The following is a 22,261-nucleotide window of genomic DNA, read 5'->3' on the forward strand; positions in this document are numbered from 1 at the left end:
GCATCTAGTGAGCCAAGCTCCTTCCAAGGTTATAGCTCATAGTACTTCTCCAAAATCGTGAAGCTCTCTTCCAATATGGAACCCACCATCATATTTAAATTCAAGACTGATTCAGGACTTTTAGTAGTTGTTAAATACTGGGGTCATCCCATTTTCTTATAAAGGGACTAAAAATACCCAAAGTGTTCCTCAGTTTAAATTTCTGGGGCGAATGACTGAGACAGCTGGAAAGCTTCTCAAGGTGGATCCCATTTGAATCTCTGGATTCCATATTCTTGTTAATGAAATATGATGTTTGTTATAACTGTTACCTCTGCTAGACACAAGGAGATACCCTCACGTGCCTTTCTGTTGTCTTTCAGCCACATGTGCCTATTTCTGTACTGTGTTCATTTCAAAAGCAGTGGGAGTTTCACCTCGGCCAGAAATTGCTTCAAGTCTTTTTCTTGTGAGCCTTTTGCTTTTAGGTGTAATTTGTCTGTCACAGTCTTGATATCAGAAGGCATTTTTTATTTATTTATTTATTTTTAACCACATAAATTCAGACCCCTGGACATCTTAGGCCATTCATTTCCCCTGCAGACATTCTGTCTAGGTGTTCTGCTATTTCTAACCACTGACTTTACAACAGGATAGTAGTCTGTGTGCAGGCCCTCTATGAAGTACTTGTAGCAGGTCAGTGATCAGAGTGGGTTCTGCCAGGACTTAGATGACTTTCAGAGCAGTGCTTGAAAATCTGCTGTATTCTGCGCATCTGCGTTCAGTCTCATCTGTGGTTTCACAAAATCTAGAGTGCACCACACAAAATTCCATCGTGACAGCTGATGGGGGTCGTCTGGCACACTGATACAACACACAGAGTGGTGGGTTGTGGTCTGCTCTGTACTGTTCTTTTGTGTTACTCATGTCTAATGCCACAAATACAAATGAGGAAAAAACATTTTATCTCAAGAAACAAACCTGACTGAAACTCTAAAGGTCGGCCTGCTCTGTCAACAGCAGATGCTCTGCTCTTTTCTCTGCATTCACTGGCCCATGAGGCTTTGATGAGCAGCAGTAATTAAAAACAGCCCCTGAGAAGGAAGATTCATCTCCCACCATCACTGGAACATGAACCTGTTTGCACAGATCTGCTGTGGCTGAGAGCCAGAGCTCTGCACAAGGAAAAGTCATACATGAAAAATGATAGAATGGAGTAAGAGAATAAATACACTTTTCAAACCTTGAGAATATCATAGAAAAAAAGAGATTCAAAAGTATGCAAATGTGCAGATTCTTTTAGATGGCCTTTTTAAGTAATGCCTTGAATTTGATACTGGTGATGTTTGGGTGATTTATTGACAAAGTGTCTCTATGAATAAAAATCAGAAGTATTTCAGTACTCCGCAAAGAGGAGTAACTTCACTGAACACTGCACGAACAGCCATGTGGTGACCAAGTCACATAACACTTTATCTGCTGAAAGGAAGCAGTATGAATTCATGTTGCTGAAAGGAGACAGGTTATGGGTTTAGATTCTGGCAATGTGGTATCACTTAATCCCTTCAGTTTAGCAAGCTTGAGTCCAATGGAGCACTTTGGATACGTCAGTCAGGATTAGAGGTTAGGTGATTTACTGCTGGGGTGGAGCAAGAGGTCGAGGGAGGAACAGGCAGTTACAGAGAAGGCACAGATCAAATTAGCTTGCCAGTCACTGGGTTAATTGCGCCCTAGTGGATGGAGCTGGGACATGAAGATGTAATTCCTGGGATGGGAAGAAGCTGCAAGCTAAACTCCCTCCTGCACATGGTCTGGGTGGTAATCCATAGAGCATTTCAATCCAGGCTGTATTTGAATTACATAAGACAGGGAATAGGTGTTCTTGCTGCTTTTACCAAAACGTGAATTTTTTTCTCTTGTACCTCTAGATAGCTCAGTTCTCAGATTAGGAGGTATCAGTCAACCAGAGGGGTAGAAACAGTGGTTGGAAGAGTGGTCTCAGAGGGCAGTGTTTCAAGGGCTATTCTGCCTCAAGGCTGGTAATGACTGACTGGGATCTGTCTTAGGATGGGCTGTGTTTAATGTCTTTTTCAGTGACCTGAGGAGATGGCTGAGTGCTCACTAATGAAGTTCCCAGATGACAGAAAATGGAAGGGGGCAGTCAGCATGCTGTCACACACAGCCACCTGTGAGGGAATGGGACCTCCTCATGAAATTGAATAAGCACCCATGTGAAGTCCAGCCCCTGCACAGTAAGAACCCTTGGCAGTGATGCAGGGCTGGGGACTGACTAGTTTGGGCAGCAGATCTGTCGAATGTCAGCTGGGGCAGCTGGTATACAGCATTGTGGGATGTATTAATAGGAGCAAAGCCAGCAGGTGAATAGGAGGTGGTGATTATTCCCTCTACTCAGTACTTGTTAGTCCACCTCTAGGTACTGTGCTCAGTTTTGGCACCCTAAGAACGTGAAAGACTAATAAATTCCTGTGAGTTCAGTGGAGAGCCACCAAGATGGCCAGGGCCTGGAGCACAGGTCCTGTGCGGAGAGGCTGACAGAGCTGGGATTCCAGCATAGCTGCTCCAAGAGCAGCCTGTCAATACCAGTGGGGGGGTCCTGAGAGGATGGACCCAGGCTTTTCACAGCAGCGTGTGGTGGGAGGAAGGGAGACAAAGTCAGATGCTGAACCTTGGTATGAGGGTGGATGCAAGGAGAAACTTACAAACTGACTAGAATAGAATCAGTAAGGTATGGGATCAAGTTGCCCGAGGAGGTTATAGACTCCCTCAGAGATTTTCAAGAACCACCTCTGTAAAGCCCTGAGCAACCTGGCCTCACCTCATGGTTGACCCTACTTTGAACTAGATTTTGTACCTTCTGAGATCCCTTCCAGCCTGAATTATCCTATGACCCCATTCCTGTAACAGCATAGCTTTTGAAGTGGGAATCATGAAATAGGGCAAGTTTCCCTGGCTTGACAAATTTAGGTCACTCTGTTGTAACATTCCATTTTTATTCCACCTGCCATTTAGCATCACCATTGGTGAGTGTTAGCATAGTTCAGAAGATAACAAATACAAAAGATTGGTTCATCTTACTTTTTTTAAATCTGGGTTCAGAATAGTTTATCATACATTTGTGACATATGGATATATTTTTTTTCCATGCAGGCAGCTTGAATTCAGATTTTCACTTCTAGCTGATTTCTGGTTATCAGTACCAGGTTGTGTTGTTGTGCTAATGCAGTGTGTATTATTATTACAAGTCACGTAGTATACTCAAGGCCCTGTGTGGCCATGGGCTTAATTCATGGTTCTCCTAATCCACGGAGTACTAAATTCTAATTTAGGATACTGTTGTGGACTTTCGATCTGGATGAGTAAGGAAGTACTTTAGCACAGTTAGGCTTGTTTAAATAATTTAAAAATTATTTTATATGGTAAGATGAATATTCCTTAGTGGATGATTGCCAGCACTAAAGACAGACTTGGGTTGCTGGAGACACACATTTGAGGAATTGCACATCTGTTGGAGCAGCCAACAGGCACAGCAGTTTGTGCAGCAGCTTCTGGACTGTGCTTTGAAATCTTGTGGACATTCTGAGAGTTTCTTCTGTGATTGATGGAGGACTTCCAGAGACATTTGAGGAGCATCACTGTGCTGCTGCATGTGAGGATACTGCAACCTCGGACAGGTCTGGCCTGTTCCTGAAGAAAGGGTATTCTGAGCTGTTGAACTTGTTCCTGGCTGAAATCGACACGTGCCTTTTTAGCAGGTATGGGGCAGCCCTTCACAAGCACTATCTAGCAGAGAACACAGCTCCCCATAGCAGCAGTCAATGCAGGACAGAACCAGGGACCTCTCTGTTGGCAGCAGGCACGTGCCCTGCCATGGTGAGGATGTGCCGCAGAGCACAGACCCCAGCAGTGTTGAGTCGACGGTCCCTATGACACCAGCAGCCTCACCCCCAGCGCAGCTCGACAGGGCTGGGTCTGAGGGATGCTGGGAACCTCTCACCAGGGCTGGGAGAGATGAGCTTTGGTGCCTGGGAGGGTCTGTGTTGCTAATTAGCAGAGCTGTGGGAGGATGAAAGTGTCTGTACAGCATCAGGGATGACAAGAAAGATCAACCAGGACTCTGCAGGTACAAAAGCCCCCCCCCCCCGGAAACTCCCAAAAGCTCCACTTAAGGAAGTATAGGCAGAGTCTATTGGGTGGGAAAGCAGGACTCCCACTATGACAAAGGCTGGGAGCCAGTGGTTTCTGGGTCCAGAAGCATGGCTCCTGCTCCCCCTGCAGATCTGTTACCAGGGAAGGGATTCACTGTCTGGCAGCAGACCAGGGGCTGGAAACTCCCTCCAGTGCAGCTCCGTACCTCAGCTGGTAGCACTGGGAGAAAGCAGAGAATGGCAGCATTGGGACACTCCATCTACTGATACAACCTGGTATCTAGGAGGCTTGCTGGGGGCTTGGATCATGCTTTTCCATGTGGGCACCAACAATGGACCATGGAAGATTAGGCACGACAGGGAAGGGAAAAGGCAACCCACTATCAAGTGATGGACCACGATGGCAAGCAAAGGGAATCAAGAAAACAAAAGGGCTGAAAGGGGCCAATTTTGAGAAAAGGAAGTATCTGCAGGAGAGCTTTATCGGGAAAAGTCTCCTGCCTGTTATGGGAAATCAGAACATCTGCATGCCTCTCAGCAGTGCTGGTACACTAATGCATGTGGCATGATCAGCAAACAGGAGAAATTGAGGGTTGGCATACAGTTGCAGGGCTATGATCCAGTTCAGAGCAGAGAGATAAATAGTAAGGTAGCTCGAATGGCTGGATCTTCTCCATGGATGGATCCCAGCTCTTAAGGGACATTGGAACAGGAGGGTGAGGAGGCAGAGCTACCCCGCACATGAGTGTGGCAGGGGTGCATGGAGTTGTCTGTGGGATGGATGAGGAGCCAGCTGAGAGCTTATTGGTCAGGATTAGCAGACAGGCCAACATGGGTGACCCGTTGTGGGTGTCTGCTACAGACTGCCTGATCAGGAGAAGTAGTAATTGAGGACTTTTTTAGCCAACTGAAAGAGCCTGATGGCAGAGCTGCTCTGCTGGCAAGAACTGGAGATAAAAGGCTGATGAAGCAGCCTCTACTTCGTTGCAAAAAAGTTTTATTTGAACTCAGGGTTTGTTTTTTCACCTAGTTCCCTTTTACAGTGCTTGAGACTCCCAAGAGTTATTTATGCTTATGAGTAAACGGGATGTTTTGTTAAGCAGACATAGTACCGTAACCAGGACTGTTTCCATTAACGTGGTATTCCATAGGGATAACTTTGCGTATTCCTTCTCTATCATAGATCTTATCTACTGAAGGAAAAAACCCAACAAAACAAAACAAACCCAACAGAGCTTTTCCTGTGTTGTGTATGTAATAGTTATTTGCAGGGTTTTTAACTTTCCTTCCCACAAGGATGGCTTAGGGTTTCTTTTAGGATGCGGGAGATGCCAGTGTGTGTGTGATGTGAATAGCAGAAACGAGGTCAAGCACAGGAGTTCATGACTGGACTAGCATTTGTTGGGGAGAGAGGCTGAGATCAAAGAACAGAAAAGTGGTTATACTGGGAAGCTGTGCTGTACAAGAGAGACAGACTGCCTCCAGTAATGGTCAGAAATGGGTGCCATGGGGAGAATAAGAACAAGATAAACATATATAGTAGCTCCCCTGGACATTACTGTTGCTGTGAGCTATTTTCAGTCCAGAGGATTTCCTGAGCTTGTTGTGGTTTAACTGTTTAATAACTTGCAATGGATCTCTCTTCCAAGTCTAGCCTTCCTTTCAACCCACAAAAGCTACACATGCAGGGCAGCAAGCAGCTACTGTGTGAACTGCCTCTGATAATGTGTTTCTGAATCCAGTTCCTACTACTTTCGTCTGACCATCCCTAGTTCCGGTGGTGGATGACATGCCAAAAGGTCAGCCCTTGACCACCCTCCTCGTGTACTTTAGACCGTCACAATACTGCTTTGGTTATCTGTGGTTTTGGGTTTTTTTGAAGACTGAGAAGAAGCCATTCCATATCTTTCAAAGATGACAGCAAGGATAATCAAACTTTTCCAGTTCTGCTGTTTTATTTTGACCTGAGTAGAGTGAACTGTCCTCAGTTTTGGCATAGTGATGGTTCTTATTCCTTCTGATAATTCCTACCACTGTGTTTTCTTCTTTGAGCACTAAGCTGCTGTTTAAATGAAAGCATCTACCAGAATGTCAGTCTTGCTCATGAAGAGTAAGACAGTTGAGAGAGTATCAAGAAAAATTCCTAGCTGTGGGAGAACTTTAATTCCTCCATCAGGGATTGCAGTTCTTTGCCTTACCTAACTAAAGTTCAAAATGGAAAAAAACATGAGGAGAAGAGACAGTATTTCCTTAAACCTTTGTTTCCTTTAAATGCTGGTTGCTCTGTGCCTTGGACAGCTGAGCCCTCTTGCTTAGGATCACGAATGCTGCAGTGGCCCCAGTGTAACTGTAGTAAGTGAGCCAACACTTTATTATTCAAACCCAGGAGAGAATTTCTCCATCTGAAACTGTTCAGTTTCCCTTTACCATGTGTTCTTGTTAACTTCCTTCAATCTATTAAATATTCCCAAATTCCCCAGTAGCTCTGTTGCCTTGCTTACTGCAAATTATTACAAGATATTGCATGTCAAAGTTTACCTAGGCCTTGAAAATCTGCTGCTGCAACAGCTGCATTTGCCATTTGACTATCAGCCTGGAATTTTTGTAGGTAACTGCTTCTTTCTATTTTTATTTCTATTAAAGGATAAATTGATCAGTTTTGCAAACCAACCTCTGGTTTTTGTACCTGAGGAAAGGGTGTGTGTTTCTCGGTTGTATGACTAGTATAGTATTTAATGAACTTAGTAGCTGGTAATTAGCTAGCGGCACGTATAGAGTCACCATAATACTATGTTAGTCTGCTACTAAGCAATCAAAAGAAAAACTCCATAGGCTTGTAACGCCTGAAGAGGAAAGATCTCACTGGTAGTGCCACTCTCTTAGCAGGAGCTCCCAGTGCTTCAGTTACAAACAAGCAGATTTTTTTGTGGCTGATTTCTTCCAAATTTATGGTCAGCCCTGCAACATCTGATTCTTTAACTTGGGTTTCACTTAGCCTGTGGTGCTGTCATCTGTTTATGCTTCTGTGTCTGTCTGTTGCATGTTGTGTTGGTGTTTAATATCAATAAGTTGAGCTTCATAGTCCTGATTTGATTTTTTTCTAAGTAAATACACTTTTCCAGAGGTTCTTCAGAAACAGGCCTGATTGTGTGAATGACTTAAGAGATGGCTGTGACCAGCAATGAAAATGGTGCCAATTCCCACCCCTGTCTACATTTCATGTTGCTGTGAACAATGCCTCAAAGTGTCTCTGATTCTGTTGGCTAAGGTGATGTCATGCTCATTTTTTTTATTGGTTATAATGGTACATCAGACTTTGAGAGAAGACTTGAAAACCTCATGCTGAGGTGATGGAGAGAAGGACTGAGTCAAAATGGTTCAAAATAGTTTGGTAGTTTCTCGGAGGTTGAATGATATCTTCATGTTAGGACACACCATGGCTTATGGTGAGAGAGATCCTGGGAGCCAGCTCATGGTGGCCTGATCTGGGATGCTAAGCAGCTGCACCCCAGTCTGGAGTGTCCCACTCACAGCTGCTGTCCTGAAATGGTGGCAGAAGGTCACTCCCAACCAAGAGAGAGGTGCAAGAGGACATGTGTCTGCATCTTGCCCCTTCCTCACTTGAACAACAGCTCGTGGCCCTTTGGGTTGGGCTCGGCTCAGGCCAGGTGCAGGCAGAGGTGCTAGGCTTGTTAGCACTCCACATGCTGACTGAGCAGGTGTTCCCTGTCTCCTCCAGGGGAAAGAGGCTCTGGGCCAGGGAGAAACCTCCTCCCACAGGCTGGGTCTAGCTGGGTCTGCTGAACTAGCCCATCCACACTGTAACTGTGCTGAAAATTATCTGCTTGTGCAAGATTTATATATTTTACTTAGCATGGTTTGGTGTGTGGGTATCAATGAGCACATTCTGAAAACAGCTTCTGCTTCTGTTTTGAACCTCTATATCCATAAATCCAAGACAGTCAACATATATTAGGTTTGGCACTGTTTCCGAAGTGTTGCTTTATATTCATGTGATGCTGTACATGTATTGAAATATTTTTTTAATCTAGGAAATTAATGTTATTGTTGTTAGGCTGTTCGAAAAGGCTAAGGCTGAATTATCAGTGTGGCCAGTGGGCGTTAGCAGGAACTGCTTCCTTTGTTATTTTAATCCAGTGAAATTGCTCTTAAGGGGCTTTGAGTTAGGAGAAGAAAGAGCAAGTTTGGTGCCTCCACTTTATAGGCAGGCATCTTCTCTGAACTATGCATTATGGATCATAATAAATAGTCTAAAAGCACAATATGCAGACAAGACAACAATATCCTATCATCTGGTAATAATTTTGATTGCAATGCAGTCATTTAAAACTTTGGTCTTTTCAGGAAAGGATAAATGTAGATGGTACAGAATATGTATGAAAAAAGGACGTATAGGGCAAGGTAGGACATGCATGGTGGCTTTAAATAGATAAACAGTGAGGCAATTAATTTGAATGGTGCTGGGTAGAACAAGTGCTCAGGGAGGAGGTGTGGAAGAGAGCTGGAGAGAGCACAAATTCCTGGGTACTACTAGAAGAAGCTGATGAAAGAAGAAGGATTACTTAAAATAATTTAAATATTGACTTGTGCTCTGGGTAATTTCTGTCTGACTTCGTGGCAGTTTCCTTTTACCCAGATATTAGTCAAATCCATGTACATTGTTATGCTGAAGAAAAATTATTTTCTCAAAGACAATGTTTCCAGTTTGCAAGATGATCAAACAGATGGTTTAAATTTGTTCTGATACTCTGTGTTTTTTCACAGTCTCTTTGTAAGTTTATTTAAGTTACAAAGAGACTGTGAAAAAACACAGAGTATCAGAACAAATCTAGACCTGTCTAGAACAGTGTCATTTCCCAGATGAGATAGCTGCTTGAGGACATAGCTGTCTTCTCTCTCCAAAAAGATAATCCTCATCTTCAGTAAATAGTAATGACTGTGGTTCCGTGCCCCTCCAGGACTTTTGCTTCTTTCTCCACTCTCCAAAATGAACCCATGACCTCACTGCCTCCTACTGTAGCTTCTAAAAGAGGTCCTTCATCGTCCATTGTCCATGGACATTGCCATGTTCTTTTCTGTTTCTGTTAGTCACCCTGACTGATCCAGTATGGATCCTGTCTTGCATGACAAGAGGGAGCTGGGAAAAAGCAGGGCAGCATGGAAGAGGTGATATTCTCAGTCTGCCAGAAGTGATATTCCCACTGTGGAGCTATTCAAAAGTGCCGACATTTCCTTTTAGCATCCCTCCAACTGTTCTCTTTTTCCTTGCTGGCAAAGCACCCGCTGCAGCCCACAAATGATAGCCATGGGGGTTGTCTTCCAAAGGGCTGCATGTGTCACTGTTTGTCCTGTGTGTTACAAGCTGACACTGGTTTCTGAACTTGCTCGAGTTTGTTCAGACTGGCTGGTTTCTGTCCTCAGTAGCAGGCAGAACTGCCATAGCCCCTGGTCTGCCTCTTATGCAGCAAATACAATTAACAAAGATCTTTTGATGTGCTCATGGAAGCCTTGATCAACTGAGCAGCTCCAGAAGACTTATTTGTGCATGACAAAACAGTGGGGAAAAAAATTATTTTCTTTTGTTTTCCCACCTGATTTTGGGACAGGGCTGCAAATTCAGCCCTGATTTGCTGTTGCACACTGCTGGTGCCATTTTAGTGATATACGTCTGTTGCTGTTGTGAGGGACGAGAATCTAGTCCTGGATCTACCTCAGCAAAAACTTTGATGGGGTGCTGGACTAATTCCTTTCCATATTTAATTTAAGCAGAGCAGAATTAGATTGTAATTGGATACCTTTGAACTCCTCGTAGCTGTTGTCTCTAAATCATTGTTAGTACAACCAAATAGTCCTTCAAACCAATGTAAAGGCCAGTCAAGAATATTAACCTAGTGGCTCTTTATCAGGCCTAGAAATGCAGTGTCAGGAAGGAGTGTAACTACACAGAACCTTAAACTTCCCCTTTCCTTCCTCTCCATGTCTTTTATGTCTTCTTTCCAAGAAAAGGGAAAACAGACTGGTATAGAGATCTATGTCTATTTTTTTTTTCTTATTCCTCTCCACACTTTATTTTCCTTTTTTGACTGAATCAGGGTCTTTGTTCTTTTCTGATACATATTCTGACAGTCTTTGGGGATACTAGTGACAAGTAGAATTAAATACTATTGTGGCAGAAATTTCTTGGCTGCTTTTAGCATCAGCAAAACGGTCAAAATGGTGGACCATGTATTTGCCCCTCTTCCTGGTTTCGAAAAATGCCTCAGCAATCAGATCCTCCTGAGACAAGATAGTTTGGAGTGGTCAGTTTCAATGAGAACAGAATAACAGCTCATAATGGGGGAAGTGTAGACATTATTTATCCCATGCAAAATGGCAGTGGATGTTGCTGATATCATGGTTGTTTGGAAAAGTTAGTAGGGTTTTTTCCCCCCATTTTTGGATAGCATCTGAGGTAAGAAGATCAGGGTACATTCTTTTTAAGCACCTTTTTTAAAAAATGACATATTTTTTACAAACTTGTGGTTGTGCATCTATGAATTCAGGCTCTGCAAGCAGGTTTGGACATACTGCTGTCTGCTCATGGAGACAGTGGGGCCTCCTCACATTTATAGGGTTCGGGAGTGCTGTGAGGAAAAGGAAATATTGGTTGTAACCATCTTCTTTGGGTTTATATTCTGGTGTATTTTTCTGTCTCTCTGAGTGAACGACATAGCTAATCTTTCAGGTGGCATAGATAATGTAAAACATACACAACCTGTTTTGATGATTTCCCCGTTACGCTGGGCTGGATTTTCAAATGACAAAACATGTTTTCACTTCACCAGTATAGTTCTAGTCCTCACATATATAGAGGAAAATCTGCCCCAGAGAGGGAATGAAAACCAATATACACAGATTTAAATCACAGAGGCATAGAATGTTAAGAGGTTGCAGGAGACCTTAAAGATCATCTAGTCCCAACCCCCCTAGACACCCCACTAGACCAGGTTGCTCAAGGCCTTATCCAGCCTGTCTTTGAACGCTGCCAGGGTTGGGGCATCCATAAGCTCCCTGGGCAACCTGCTCCAGTGTCTCACCACCCTCACAGTAAAGACTTTCCTCCTAATATGTAACCTAAATTTCCCCTCTGTCAATTTGTACCCATTACTCCTTGACCTATCGCTATAGTTCCTGGCAAAGAGTCCATCTCCAGTTTCCCTGTAGGCCCCTTTCAGATACTGGAAGGTTGCTATGAGGTCTCCACACAACATTCTCTTCTCCAGGCTGAAGAGCCTCAACTTCCTCAGTCAAGTATTTTGGTGTTTCAGCTAGCCTGTTCCTCTCAGAGGAATAAGCAGAGACCTCAGAGTACTTGTGGGGTAAGAGAAGGGGAAAGATCCAAGCCCACAACCTGGCAAAAGCACCTTCTGCTCTCCAAAAGACCTGCCAGAGCTCCCTGACAAAGGTGAGTCCTGCAGGAATTGCACTCTTTGTACACATTTCCTGTGCCACAACATGCTAGGTCTCTCAACCCATGTGTACCCTTGCCTTTTTTGTTCAACATCCTTACACCCATTTTTGTTCTATAACAAATAACTTGTCATTTGGGCTCCGTTATTTACACTTCTGTGCTCCAAGATGGGCACTGGCAAATGAGCAGTAGCAGACAAGTGCTGCTGTAAGGGCTTCTGGTGTAATCTGAGGTGACGGGAGAGTGAAGGGATGTGAGGACAGCCATTAGCTAGAGCTCTAGTTAGAGAAGTGTTTGTCGGAGCTGGGTTTCTCCTGTGTTTACAAACGATCGAGGGATCTGCCTAATGTGTTCAAGGACCTATATAGGGATGCAAATTAAGAAGGATTTTAATTAAAAACCTCTCAGAAATGGACATTTTGACATTTTGTTTTTCAGGTAAATGTTCATGACCGTGTAATATAATGTTAGTCTAGAGCAGGTTTGGTGCTGCTGAGGATTCCTGAAGAGCAGCAGGGGTCATTGGATCAGGGGAAAGCAGACAAAGAACACCACGGCACCAGTGTCAGAGCTGGAGGAGAAAGGAAAAAAAAAAAAAGTCAGGAAGAAGTGTAAGCTGTGGCTTGAAGGTGTGGATGGGCAACTTCATGTGATGAAGGTGCATTTGAGATAAAACTGCAAATCCCTGGATAAAAGCTGATCGGATCGTTCCGTGGCTGTTAACGCCGCGTTCGTGGGGGTTGTTTCAGATGGGCTGCAGCGAACATCGCCGTTCCCGAGAAGACGACGGTGGCGCCGGCCGGGGAGGCAGCTGGTCCGTGTGGCGGACAGCGCGCATGCTGCTTTTATTACCGAGGGAAGGGAAGGGAAAGGAAAGGGGTCCGGTGGCCGAGCCCGGCCCTCGCTCCCCGGGCGGCCCGGCCCGGGGGCGGTGAGGGCGGTGGGGTGCAGGAGCGCGCGCCGGCCGGCAGGTGGCGCCGCCGGCCCCCGGCGCGCGCGAGGGAGGGGGCGCGCGGCCTCCTTTCCGTGAGGGAATAACGGACGCCCGGTGCGCAGCGGCTCTCGAAGCGGGATATTTCCACCTAAAAAGATGTCATTTTTCTACAATGCCTTCCCCCCCCCCCCCCGCTTTTTTACCTCCTCTGAAGCTGCTGAACCACCCAGTACCTGGTGTATTACGTTAAGGTTAATGGCTCTGGTTTGTAGGGCTGTTCTGCTTTCCTTAATGATGTTAAGGGAAGGAGGAGTATAAAGTGCTGGATGTTTGTTTCAACTCTATTTTCTCAAACAGCAAAAGGATTCAAAACAGGTTGGAAAAATATAACCTTGAGTGAGAATTTATGCCCACAAACACACAAGGGGAATTTGCAGGTAAATTAGTTTATACTGCAAAGATGTATCCAGTAGAGCTGTCCAACATATCACATCACTATTTGGCATTATAAGATCCAAGCACATGATTTCCATGAAAAAACCACAACCCCTGAAAACTGTCACTGCAAATTGCTTCTAGTTGCTCTTCGAAGTAGAAGCCTTTTTCTTATTTTTTTTTTCCTCCAGTTTACTGACTTTTTAATTTTTCTCCTTGTTCTCACCTATTTTCTCTAATACCGTAAAGTCTAAAGCTTACATGACTTTCTGAGGACTGCTTTTCACACTAGAAAGAAAACCTATTGAGTACAGTATTTCCCAAGAAAGTGTTATGAACAACTATGTTTCAGAAATGGGCAGCCCAAACAGATCTTGTAAAGAGCTTGCCTGTTCTTCAGATTGCCCTACCCACTGTGACTGAAACATCAGTTTCAGCTTTATGTCACAGAAATATACACCTTGATTTTAGCAGGGAAGTGACCTCATTGTATAGACACTGGTGAGGACAACTTTCCTCAGTGTTGTCTTTTGTGTTTAGTGACACACGTTATTGAGATATAAAGGAAGTGCCATAAAAATGGTCCAACATCTGGGAAAGATACCTTATGGTACAAGACTTACAGAGTAAAACCTTATGCAGCTCTTTGGAATGATGAAAGATGTAAAAATAAAATTTTCTGTGGTTTGGGGTTTTTTTTCAGTTTTGGTGATGTAGCTGAAAGATACTGTACCTCCCCCAGTCTGAGTGTGGCCAGCCTTGTAGCAAGTGAGACACAGTCCACGTTTCCATATAAAGGAGTGAAACAGCCATACGAAGGCCACAAGCAGGGCACTATTTCTCTGTGCCAGTGGCATGGCTGACCCATCTGGCATTACTCTCTGGACTTAAGAAGTTTGCTGATCACTTTTGTGTTCTGTAAATATTCCCATGAATGGGATATCAAGGGGAGAGAGAAGAGCTAATTACCCTGACTTCATCTCTGCCCAGTTTCCTCCCTGGTTAAATAGGGCTGACACATGCCTTGCATGGAGATTAAAGCTGGTTTGTAATGGACAATTTTAATTAGGGCTGCTCATCTAGTTCTGTAGAAGCTCCAGTCAGCCTGGTGGTAGCTCCAAAGAGCCCGGTGGATGTTTGATTCTGCAGAACCCTGCATATCATGATAAATCTGACAGGCATTTTAGTTGGTAAAAAAACCCCCCAACAATGGCTAGATGTTTAGCCAGTTAAAAAGCAGTGGCCAGACATTGGTCACTTCCTATTCCTTAGCTCTCAGAAGTGGTTTCAAGAAGGCAACATTTTTATATTAGTGTTTCTACATTTCTGGCCTATTTTCACCAGTAGGAAAGATGGAAGTGAGTGAGGAATAAAATCTTGTAGGGACAAAAGTTAGCTTTTCTAGAGCAGTACTACATGCAAGGAAAATGAAAATACGACTTTTTTTTTTTTTTTTTGTAAAGGAAACATTAGAGTCAGTGATGGCTCAACCATCATGGCAGGTTGTGATGGAATAGAGCTGAACCCAGGCCCTGTACATGCCATGGGTCTGTATTCCTCACTCCTTTATCACTTGTGCTCTGGGAGCTGCCTTCCAGCACTGTGACAGGCTTTTCATGAAGGACCTCTCAAATTCTGGTTTCTAGTAAGGTTGTGACCCAGGGGGAAGATTAGTTTCTTCTTTAAAGCTTCCCAGGTTAAGCTTAGCTTGCCTCTGTCCAGATACATGTCACAGCAGAGCTCTGGTGTGCAGCACTCATCAGGGAGTCCTGCGAGACAGGATTCCTCACTTCCTTTGGATTAGTGCTGGCTTTCTTCTTTTTGCTTTTCTTAGCAGCAGGTATGAAGGGACTGGTTGAACTGGTCTCTGCCTTTCAGAAAAACATTTAGCACAAGAACACCTGCACCTGCCCAATGTCATTCTTTAAAAGATGCCTGGAGTCTTCTGTTCCCTAGTACTGGACTGCATCACAAGTTAGCAGGGAAGACACCTGTGGTGTGCGCAAGGCTTGGGAAAGAGAGAAAAGATGAGAGGACCTACAAAACTGACAGCACTCACAAACTTCAAATATCTTTCCCACATCTCCAACACTTCAAAACCAAGGTCTGGGCTCAAGTGTGTCAGCAACAGCCTCATCACCACCAAATAGTGAGGGTGTACCACTCCTGTGTTCAGTGTGCTACTATATAGGTAGCAGCAGTGTTCCTCTTGTTATAGCATGATGCTAGTGACACCAGGGCACTGCTCTACTGTGATCTCCTATGTCATTTTCAGAACTGCTGCTTAGCAGGATCTGAATCTGTGTTCCACAGCAAGTGTGTCTCTTGTTCCCAGGCCACATGACCTTGTATTTGTACACATTGATTTTCAATCAAATTTGAATTGCTTCTGTCCACCTCTGCCTTTAAGCAAGATGAATGCACAGGATAAGCCTAATGCTCATTGATTAAAAAAAAAAAAAGAAAAAGTAAAATCACTTTTAAACTAGATTGAAGTGGCTCCTGAACTCACTGAAAGACTCACTTTAAAAACCAAGCTCCAATGGAAGCTAATATGAACACTTTGGTGTGCTCCTTTGCATCAATTCTGTCTTCTAAGTATGAAAGTCAAGAAAATAAGCAGGAGTTATGTTTCAGGCTCCCATGCAGAAAGACAAGGAGTACAATCTCTTTCTCATTTTCCTTCTGATTACATTGTCCTGTTCAAGATGTGATGTGGAGCTAACTTGCAGCAAAGCAATTTCATTTCTCAGAGAGATGAGAACACAGAGGACCATCAGAGACGGCAAGGTACCAAGTGAGGCATATCAAATATCAGATAGAACATAAGCTCCCCCACCTCCTGTATGCTCAGCCCTCTATTCCTGTGAAAGTGAAACGAGATAGTGTTGAAACACTGAAATACACTGACCCTTAAAGCCCCAAAATTGTATCCTGAGGAGACTGAGCACTACACCTCAGAGAGACATGGGTCCTCCTCAGCATGCCAGGGCTCAGGGTTAAAGTGAAACTTGGTGTAATTGTAAGATGACCCCATTTCCTTAAGGAATATGATTCTGGGCTGTCTTGTTAAGGAGCCACAAGGTTGGTTGTAACATTACTCATTAATGAAGTTCAAGGGTGATAATGGACAATAGGAGTGGGATGACAACAAGAAATAGCATGAGCAGCAGATGTGGCCTCCCAAACTAACTGGGAGAGAGCTTGCAGGAGCACAAAAATGTTCACGTTTTTTCAGGCTGCTAAAGAGCTGTTTATTTGCTCTGCTGATTGCCTCTGGCCAATTTTAATCTTGAGAGTATGCCTGCCTTGTTCTCTGCTTTGATCTCTTTCCTTCTGAGTCAAAACACAAAGATGTTATTAAGATAAATTAGTAAAGACAGCTCAGGAACTGGGTGGGAAATGCTGATCATCATCTCCCCTGGAGATAAAGTAATCCCCATGCTCAATCAATTCAGAGTATGTAACAGCCCTGAACAACTCCTTTGAAACATGGGAAAACAATGGTGCTCTATGAATTGATTGTATTTGGCCTAATTATAGAAGACCTTTGAATAGAAGTACTTAGAAATAAATTGGAAAGAGTGCTAGAAATATGCAGTGCTGAATAGGCCAGCATAGGCTGAGTACCCTGTATGCTGTAACATTAAATACCCTCTTTCTATGCAGGCCTGGTTTCGTTAATTGTCATAAACAAAGTAGAGAAAGTGTTCTGGAAAACAAAATGCTATATAAACTCTAGTAAAGAAAAACACATGGGAGTGTCTGAATCGGGCACTGTTTCCATTTGAGAGCAGCCCTCAGGAATTGTTTGGTTTTGAGCAAAATGAATGAAAGTTGAAGTCTGTGCTTTTTGTGCTTTGAATGCCTCTGTGCTAACAGATTTGTTTGGGAGCATATGGGTTAAGCTGGTAAACTTTAGCAATTGGAGATGACAAATACCCTAAAAAGAGAAGGTAAGTTTGAGAGTTATTCTGAAGAAAGAGGAGATTAATACCATCAGGGTATTTAGAAGATTCAGATAATAATTTCACTAAGAAAACTCTTAGAACTCAGCCTACAGCTATAATACAAACCACTCATATATAACATCACTAATAGAAACCATCACCTATTGACATAATTTCTCCTAATGTAAAGAATGCTTTGCATATTGTCTTTTTACAAAGATCACTGTAAATCTGAGATATAAGATAATTAATGTACAGTTGCTATGATTTTTATAATTTATGAAAATCCATGAACATGTAATGGTGCCCATAGACCTGAAGGGTATACCTCAGAAGCAGCATAAAGCACCAGGGTACAGTGCAGAACACAGGATGGGGTAGTATTTCAGTGCTTACAGCAATGTTTGTAACCTTCCATTGAGCCTACCAGGGGGTCTAACCCTCCTAAACTAACATTTCTGAGGGGTTTTTTGGGGGGTTGTGGTTTTTTTCCTGGGGTAACTCCAAGACTACACTTTGACTTGCAGGCCCGATGAGGAGTTTATTTGCAAGTATTGGTGGGTAGAAAACCTAAGCATATTTTGACAAGCTTCTTCCTAGAAAAACTTGTATGGTAGGGAAGGATGAGGAATAATTGTGAATATAGGCATGTCTCTATTTTTGTTTCAGAGCACAATAGAAATAACAGTATGATCAGGGGCTGGGATCAGTCAGGATAGGAGGAACCAAAAATTTGAGAAAATCCTCCATGAAATTCCATTAAATTGGACATTTGTGACCTTGTTTGTGACCTTGAACTTTCAGTTAAACATAGCTGAATTTTTGTTGGTTTCAAAGTTCTATTTGGTCTGGTCTAAAATGAAAAATAAGAGAAGTGAGCACAAGAAGGAATGTTTCTGAGGCAAAGGAGTTGCTCTAAGAGTGTCATAGGGAGCTGCACAGGAGGAGGTATTCTGAAGCTGACTTGAAGCTAGCAAGGTCAGGACTGAGTGAAGAAAAATAAAAGAGCTATGGCATGAAGTATTATGATTTTTTTCCTCCTTCCTTTTTTTGTTCTAGGCTTCTCTGAGAAGATGCTGATGAAAAGCACAGCATCCCAATGCTCACTTCCACAGTATGATTGTGTTGCAGTTGAAAATGGGATTAAGGAAGGTAGGGCAGCTTCTTTCTTGCAACTCATCCAGCCATACACACGGTGCTTGCTTCAGGTGATGTTCACTGAGATCTAGCATTCAGGGCTGATGCAGCATTTCAGTGCAAGTTAAAAGGGTCCATGTCAGAAATGACAAAATTGGCTTGGAGTGACTTTTGTGGATAATAAAATAGAAGCATGCATTTAAATGGCACTTTTTAATCTATAGCTGTTGAACTGCTTTGGCATAACTTCTTAAGGGACAATACTGCCTCAATTTATTAGGATAAACGTCAGCCCTGTGTCACAGATTACCAGTGACTTCCTCAAGGTCACGCGAGGAACTGCTGAAGAACCAGGAATATAACCTAATTCAACTGGCTCCTAGGTCTCAGGGCCTATTTGTGGCTCAGCATTAAGCCAGGTCCTGCTCCTCTGTGAAGAGAAAGAAACATTTCCCTGTATGCTCTTGACTGGGCTAAAGTAGATGGAAAAGCCAGTCACCAGCAAAAGAAACCTTATAAGCTTTTTCACCTTTAAAGCAGGCTAACTTTCTTCGAGGTAGGAAGGAAATAGTAGAGTCCCCAGTTAGCACAGCTGGGTCAGGATAGATACAGTTGCTAGTAATAATTATAAGTTAATTACTTCCAAGTGAGACTGAAGTGATTGCAAAGAGGAGGCTAGTTGACCCAAGTTCCCGTCTCTGGCTGTAACTATGTGATAGAGCTTTTCAAGGATGAACTACATTTGTAGGCTGTCATGCACCCAAACTTCGTGTAGCCCTCTAGCTCAGTATTTACTGTATTCATGGTAACACACATTGCTGTTGTTTGTAACAGCACAGAAGTTTTGCAAGAGCTCTGCGAGGCCTCAGGACTTCAGGCTTTGTCTGGGCTTGTCTTGGCCTGCCTGGGGCTTTGCTTTAGCTTACTTAGCTGCAAGGGCAATTTCCTAATGAACAGGTGACTGTTACACAATTTGCTCTGCTTTTGCTTAGTTTTGTACAGTTATGTGATGTAACCATAATTTTTATTTAGCTGAGAGTAACAAGTAGTTATTTCATGTGGAATGAAGAATGCAGGACCCTAGCAAAATGATGTGGCATGGAGGACAATAAACATGGTATCATGGCAGAGGCTCAAAAGGAAAGCTACTGGATGCACTGCAGAGGAGTACAGATCTGAGGTGTCAATAGAGGGCTATAAACAATATATCAGTGGTCAACTGACTAATAGTTAAATAAAGGCAGACCTGACAACTGCATAAAATTGATTTTAGGCATAACAAAGAGAAAGTATCCAGTGTACATAAAATCTTATATATGGTGTGAGGCCAGCCACCTTAGGATTCAGGTGGGCAGTGACAAGGTGAGCATAAAGCAGAAAAGGGGTAGGTACTAAGAGATGTGTGTTACAGTTTCAACTTTGTCATTATTGAGACTTCTCTTTTTTCCCCTATGATAATTAGATCAAGATTAAAAATTCAGTGATTGCAAGTTAAAGATTCAGTGACAGTAACAATTGGCTTCACTCATAAGTTGTGCCTTTTTGGCCATACAGGACTTTTGAAGAAAGAGCATCCAAATGTCTTCCTAAAAAGATTGTCATCACACATTGAGAATACTAAGCGAGAAGCTGTGGTGGTGAAATAGGTGCTCACCAGAAATTCTCTAAAGACAATACTATGTGTTTTCCTTAGCCATTTATTTACAAGAAAAGGAATTGCTTATTTGATCTGTAGGAGGTGAAACAATGTAATAAAATTCTGAAAAGACATCCCTATGATTTATCTGTTTCACTCAAATATGTATCTTTTACTCAGGATGTTTGCTATCAGTACTTCAATAAGCTTTGGGAAAAGTTGTTTACATCACTTGTTTTTGGAGGAAAGGAATGAGAATGGATCACTTGTTATTAAGAGAAAAGCTGAGAAGCTGTTTGTTATTGATTTGTCCATTGCATACAGTAAATATTTCATTCAGTTATTTAATGAAGCTGTTCTCAAAATATAATGTATTGTATTTTGTTTTGCCTTATAACATTGATATGCTACAAGAAACTTGCAATAACACAAGATTTATTGTTATTTTTAGGATATGATTTGAATCATATGCTTTTATAATGAGGTTTGGCACATGTGCTGTGACTTTATGTTTCCTGAGCAAGTATGAATATTAACATACCTTATTCATAAAACAAGCCTCTAATTAAAAGACATTTTTATATGTAATTTACAACAATCTGGTGGATTTATTGGAATATGCCATCATTTTCTCGTTTGGTTTAAATGTACTGCTTAAAGAATCTTCTAGTACATCAGTCAAATTTGCTGATAGTGAAATTTTCCTTTGATGAATTTTAATGACAAATTTGATTCAATATAAAGAGATCTCCATTACAGAAACTTTGGTTCTAATTCTGATAGTGCTGCTGTTGGCTATCAAGTAATTTCCCATTAAGATACAGCATGAAAATGGTATCACCGTGAAATAAGCGTTTTGAGTACCTGTATACTCTGAGAAGTAAAGTTCTGGATTGATTTCTGATGTCAAACTTGCAAAGGTCTTGTGATGTGAGATCTTTTTTCCACATCAAATATTCCCTTTGCAAGCATCTTGGGTTTTGAGCTGCAGCTCAGATTTATTCCCTGAATGGCGATACTTGGTTTGCAACTTTGTACTGCAGTACTGGGACTTTGTCCCAGAAAGTAGGACAAGCAGTGATGGGAGATTTGGATTTACCAACAGCATATGACTGGTTTGCAAATTGCAGGATTGGGTAAATTATCTTAAAAGCCCATGAAGATTAAGAAACAAGGTGAGACAGTGGCCAGCCATTCTCACTAGCTCTTGCCAATGCTGCATAGCAAAATTTCATTAGGTACTGTGTAATGGCAGGTCATACCAAAGTATCATGCATGAAGTGACCAGTGTCTTTCCTTCCTACCTGCCTCAGCACTACTTGTCTGATTGCCTCTGGAAATGGAGTTTATAAACTCTTACCTGACTCCCATGTGCTGCCAACTGGCCTACAGAATGTAGCTGGAAGTGTGGATGTCATTTGAGGGGTCTCAATTTATATTTCTCTTTCTCCCCCTGCTTCCTTGAAGTTTTATGTGGCCTGCAAGCATCTTCATATCTGAAGAATATCTGTACAACATCTGACATTTTGCTGAATGCAGAGGAAAAAATATGAGCCCTTTACTGCTAAGCAGACAACTTCGTAGTAAAGTAATTATGCTGAGGATACATTTAGGTACTATTGAAAAGAACTTTTGTATACTCCACATATCTCAGTAATAACATTAAATTAGTTCTGGATTTTTTTTTTTTTTTTGCTGTAATTCCCATTTACTGTAAAAACCTACAGATAATCAAGTAATGATAGCAAATGTAATTTAATAGAAGTATTGAAGATATGTACAAGTTAAGAAAAAGTAGCTGAAGTGCATTTTATTATCTTCCCTGCTGTTCTTGATGGCATCCTCTGCGTTGGATTACACCGCCCTCCCTCAAACAGTGTCTGCCATCGTGTCATTTCTCGTTCTTGCTGAACCACAGAACAGTTGTGTTGGTCAGACAGGAGCTGCATCTCCCTAAAGGCCTGCCCACACTTGAGCCTCGTGTCACACAGTCAAAGGAACATCTCCAGCGTAATTGGCACTCACCATAATAGCCGCCGCCCTGTGACTCACTCAAATCGTGCTTGACAGCGCCTCTCCGGGCTCACAGCGCACTTACCTGAAGGCTATAAAAAACCTCATCAGAGCCTGTAGCCTGCTCCGTAGTAGTTTAGGGCAGATACAGCTGCTGTGAGATGCGCACAGGATGGGGGCTGCAATACATAACCATCCCAGACACGGATGTATCTTTGAGCTAATGGCAAATCAGACCAAAAAAACAACTGAGCTTCTTGTTGCTGTGTAAAAGTTGATATCGGCATTGTCTGAATCCCTTCTTCTACCAGCTGACTTAGATTCCTGTTCTCCTTCCTCCTGTCCCTGCCCCTCCCTCTGCCATTGTCAATATAAACAACCTTCATCCTGGCTCTTGTGATAGCAAGAGAAGAGAGCTGCTCTTTTTGCATGGACCAGACACAGTAGGATCATAAGAGAAAAGAGAAGGCCTTTTGTTTTGAGCATCCCATGACAGCCTAGGATTGACTAAACTGTTGCTCGCTGCTTTCTGTGTGTCAT

At 42.7% G+C, this 22,261-nt stretch overlaps 1 long non-coding RNA gene across 1 annotated transcript; it reads left to right on the forward strand.

Annotated features, from left to right (window-relative positions):
- Nucleotides 1–84: 84 nt before the first annotated feature.
- Nucleotides 85–20,296, forward strand: LOC135409657 (uncharacterized). The gene is made up of 2 exons (XR_010428298.1): nt 85–11,610; nt 12,055–20,296. It is a non-coding gene; the product is annotated as an uncharacterized LOC135409657 (long non-coding RNA).
- Nucleotides 20,297–22,261: the final 1,965 nt, after the last annotated feature.

Source organism: Pseudopipra pipra, chromosome 2 (assembly GCF_036250125.1).
Source record: "Pseudopipra pipra isolate bDixPip1 chromosome 2, bDixPip1.hap1, whole genome shotgun sequence".
Classification (NCBI taxonomy): Eukaryota; Metazoa; Chordata; class Aves; order Passeriformes; family Pipridae; genus Pseudopipra; species Pseudopipra pipra.